The sequence below is a fragment of the Peromyscus eremicus genome, unplaced genomic scaffold (assembly GCF_949786415.1).
Source record: "Peromyscus eremicus unplaced genomic scaffold, PerEre_H2_v1 PerEre#2#unplaced_178, whole genome shotgun sequence".
Lineage (NCBI taxonomy): Eukaryota > Metazoa > Chordata > Mammalia > Rodentia > Cricetidae > Peromyscus > Peromyscus eremicus.
In genome coordinates, this window is record NW_026734415.1 from 1 (window position 1) to 4601 (window position 4601).

Here is a 4601-nt window from a genome sequence, read left to right on the forward strand (position 1 = left end):
CGAGCACGTCGCAGCCCCCGAGGGCACCACTTCACGTGGACTCATACTCATGAACGCACACACGCGCGCGCGCGCGCGCGCGCGGGACTCCACACACACGCTTGCGCACCCAGAAACACACTCGGGCATGTGTGCACGCACACACACAGACACGCACGCACGAGCGAGGGCGCGTGAACGCACAGAGGCCCGCGTGCATGTGCGTGCGCGGAAACACACACACACACACACACACACACACACACACACACGCAGACACACATACGCGCGAGCACCCGCCCCCCCACACAAAACAAGCAACCATGCAGGACTGAGGCTACCCAGGCACACATGATCACAATGCGGCCTACCCGACAACACGCACACCCACACGGGCCTTCTCACCTATGCACGCACCCAAAGTTTACACACTCAGGAGGGATGGAGGGAGGAAGGGAGGGAGGGAGGGAGGGAGGGAGGGTCGAAGGCAGGCAGGCAGGCAGGCACGCCTCTGAGCACACACCCCCATCCGGTGGGGGACCTGAGTGGGGGCGGTGGCGGTGGTGGAGGGCTCGGGTGGGAGCCTCGTTCCTCTGGGACTGCTTCCAAGGGGTGGGGTGTGTGGAAGTGGTGGACGGATCTGTCCCCGCTTCCCCCCTGCCCCCTCCCGACCCCCCCATCCCCCAGTTCCCGCCCCCGGAGAGTCCTCCCAGACCCCCGCCAGTGGAGCCAGGCAGGCAGCCAGGTGCGATGGAGGCCCGGGATGTGGAGGGCGAGGCTAGCCTGGGCTCCCTGTCGGTCAAGACCTGCCTCTCACATCCGATTCTTAGCTTCTTCTTCGGGGGTCCTGGGATCCCCACTCGGGTGTTTCTCCCCTGGTGGGTTGGCAGCGCGCCTGAGGGCTGCGAGCGGCAGCCTTCCCGGCGAGAGGGAGGGCATCGCGGAGAGGCCAGGCTGGGCTGGGCTGGCCCCTGTGGCCCCGTGGGGGCCCGCGGCCGCAAAGGACCTTTCCAAGGCCAAAAGGTGGCCAAGGCAAAAAGCCTACAGCACCCGGTATTCCCAGGCGGTCTCCCATCCAAGTACTAACCAGGCCCGACCCTGCTTAGCTTCCGAGATCAGACGAGATCGGGCGCGTTCAGGGTGGTATGGCCGTAGACGACGGCGCCCGTCGCCGGGAGCCTCAAGAGCCTGGCCGCTGCGCTCAGCTCCTCAGTTCGCCGGCCACCCTCCGAGCCCAGCTCACCCACCCACCCACCGCCCCTGAGCCCGGCTCGAGCCCCAGCCCTCGGCTCCAGCCCGCCAGCTAGGCCCTCCTCAGCCCGCTGCCCGCGTCCGCGGCCCCTGGCCCCTGGCCCGCGGCCCGCAGCAGGGGCCCAGGGCCGGCAGTGGCCCGCCTTTCCCCAGGACCTTCTCCTCTCCCGTTCCTCACGGGCCGGCCGCACTCACCGGGCCCACCCGGGCCTCTGGCAGGTTGACTGGCCCCGCAAGCCTGCTCCTCCCTCTCCCTGGGCCTCGGGCGGCTCCGGTGTGCACGCACGCGCCCGCACCTCCCGCTCCCCCGCTCGGGTTTCCAGGGCTGCGGGCTCGGACGCCTCAGGACCTCCCTTCCTTCCAGGGCAGGCTCTGCCTTGGGTCCCCGAGTCGCCCCACCCCGGGGCCTCTTGCCAGGTAGCCAGCCCCTGGCCTTCGGGGCCCCTTAGAGCCCTCCTCTGACCTGCAGGCCATTTCTGTGCCCGTGGGGGTCCTGGTGGGGAGGTGGAGGTCGGGGGTGGGGTGGGGTGGGGAGGTGGGCTCCGGGGGTGGGCGTGAGGGTGGGAGGAGGGGTTCGTGGCCCTGCCCGGGCTGCGCTCTGCCACCTTCTTTCCTGGCTTCCTGGGGAGGGGAGGTGCCCAGGTAGGCACCATCAAGGCGGCCGGATCGGATCGTGCGGGTCACCCATCCGCCGAGACAGGTGCTCCCCCGAGGTAGGTGAGCTGCCTGGACGGATGGGGTGGTCGCCCCGACTGTCATCTCTCACCCTTGGGGAACTTTCGGCTCCTTCTCCTCCTTCTCCTCCTCCTCCTCCTCCTCCTCCTCCTCCTCCTCCTCCTCCTCCCGTTGCTCTTTCCTACTCCTCTTCTTCTTCTCCCCAGGAGACACACACACACACACACACACACACACACACACACACACACAGAGAGAGAGAGAGAGAGAGAGAGAGAGAGAGAGAGAGAGAGAGGAAGACGGGACGGCTGGGATCATTCTAGAGAGAGCGCGGGTGGGTGGGTGGGGGATTGGGGGAGTGGGCATCCAGGATGGACCTTGGTTCTCTCTCTGGAACTTGGAACGCCAGCTCCTGGGCTCCAGGTTCTGTCCCCAGCCCCCCCCCAGCCCACCCCCACCGCGAGCAGGTCCATCCATTCCTCTAGGGAAGAAGCCTCCCTCCCCGGGAAGCGGCGGCGGCGGAGGCGCCCGGGAGAATGGCTCGCTGGGCCTGGGCTGCGCACAAGATGCTCCTGGGCCCATGGGTCCCAGGGAACTTGGAACTTGGGTCTTGGCGCTCTGCGCGTGCACGGTGGGGGCAGAGGCAGGCCCCGGCCGGGCCAGGATTCCCTTGGGCTACGTATCCTTAGTCCCACCCGGCCACCGTGCCTCCCACCTTGCCTGTGGAGAGTCCCGTCCTTTGGAGAGTCCGGGACTAGGAGGGAAGCGTGGGTCTAGGCCCGAACTCGGCAACGTCTTCCCTTTCCAATGGACGAGACAGCTCGGGCAGGGCCCTGCGGCCAGAAAGTCTGTCTGTCTTCACCGGATGGAGCACCCGGTGCTTGAGCAAGGAGGGCCGGCTGGCTGGCCTCAGAGTCCAGCAGGCGGACGCACAGCCAAGCCAGAGCCTACAAGACCAGAGGCCCAAACATGCAGACACTCGTGCGCTCATCGGCACCCAGACACAAACCCCAAGCCTAGCCACACAAACATACACGGGCAAGGATGTCCAGCGCAAATTGGAACATGAGTCTCTTGGGCGCTCAGCTCCGTGGACGGTGGGGGTAGAGGCAGGTCACGGGGCCAGAATTCTCTTAGTGCCACCCGGCCACCGGGCCACCCGGCCACGCACCCACCCAACGCTGCCTCCATCAAGGAAGAGCCAAGGGTCTTCTCGCGGCTGGACCGGACCCGACTGTGTGCGATGGGAAGGATGGCCTCTCAAAGCACAGCACGGACCCCTCCGCTCTGGGGCACCGGCTTCCTCCATAGAGAATTCCGCCGCTGCCCCTGCCGCCGGCTTAGTGGGACAGCGCCTGACCCCTGACTTCCTCTTGCCCTGGGACCAGGAGGTTCCAGGTCGGGCCCATCTTGGACCTGGGTGCTCTGCTCGGCCACCACCCTACTGACTCCTACTGGCCCGCGCCCAGGCCTTGGCCTCTGGGTCGGGCTCCGGAGGCAACCAACTGTGGCTCTCTGGCATCCCATCCCACCGGCGACACGCGCAGCCACACCCACGAGCACGTCGCAGCCCCCGAGGGCACCACTTCACGTGGACTCATACTCATGAACGCACACACGCGCGCGCGCGCGCGCGCGCGGGACTCCACACACACGCTTGCGCACCCAGAAACACACTCGGGCATGTGTGCACGCACACACACAGACACGCACGCACGAGCGAGGGCGCGTGAACGCACAGAGGCCCGCGTGCATGTGCGTGCGCGGAACACACACACACACACACACACACACACACACACACACACACGCAGACACACATACGCGCGAGCACCCGCCCCCCCACACAAAACAAGCAACCATGCAGGACTGAGGCTACCCAGGCACACATGATCACAATGCGGCCTACCCGACAACACGCACACCCACACGGGCCTTCTCACCTATGCACGCACCCAAAGTTTACACACTCAGGGAGGGATGGAGGGAGGAAGGGAGGGAGGGAGGGAGGGAGGGAGGGTCGAAGGCAGGCAGGCAGGCAGGCACGCCTCTGAGCACACACCCCCATCCGGTGGGGGACCTGAGTGGGGGCGGTGGCGGTGGTGGAGGGCTCGGGTGGGAGCCTCGTTCCTCTGGGACTGCTTCCAAGGGGTGGGGTGTGTGGAAGTGGTGGACGGATCTGTCCCCGCTTCCCCCCTGCCCCCTCCCGACCCCCCCATCCCCCAGTTCCCGCCCCCGGAGAGTCCTCCCAGACCCCCGCCAGTGGAGCCAGGCAGGCAGCCAGGTGCGATGGAGGCCCGGGATGTGGAGGGCGAGGCTAGCCTGGGCTCCCTGTCGGTCAAGACCTGCCTCTCACATCCGATTCTTAGCTTCTTCTTCGGGGGTCCTGGGATCCCCACTCGGGTGTTTCTCCCCTGGTGGGTTGGCAGCGCGCCTGAGGGCTGCGAGCGGCAGCCTTCCCGGCGAGAGGGAGGGCATCGCGGAGAGGCCAGGCTGGGCTGGGCTGGCCCCTGTGGCCCCGTGGGGGCCCGCGGCCGCAAAGGACCTTTCCAAGGCCAAAAGGTGGCCAAGGCAAAAAGCCTACAGCACCCGGTATTCCCAGGCGGTCTCCCATCCAAGTACTAACCAGGCCCGACCCTGCTTAGCTTCCGAGATCAGACGAGATCGGGCGCGTTCAGGGTGGTATGGCCGTAGAC

At 67.0% G+C, this 4601-nt stretch overlaps 2 non-coding genes across 2 annotated transcripts; both read right to left on the reverse strand.

The window, feature by feature from the left end:
• Window positions 1–1017: 1017 nt before the first annotated feature.
• On the reverse strand, window positions 1018–1136 carry LOC131901651 (5S ribosomal RNA). Its single transcript, XR_009376822.1, has one exon. It is a non-coding gene; the product is annotated as a 5S ribosomal RNA (ribosomal RNA).
• Window positions 1137–4482: 3346 nt separating this feature from the next.
• Window positions 4483–4601, reverse strand: LOC131901652 (5S ribosomal RNA). The gene has a single exon (XR_009376823.1). It is a non-coding gene; the product is annotated as a 5S ribosomal RNA (ribosomal RNA).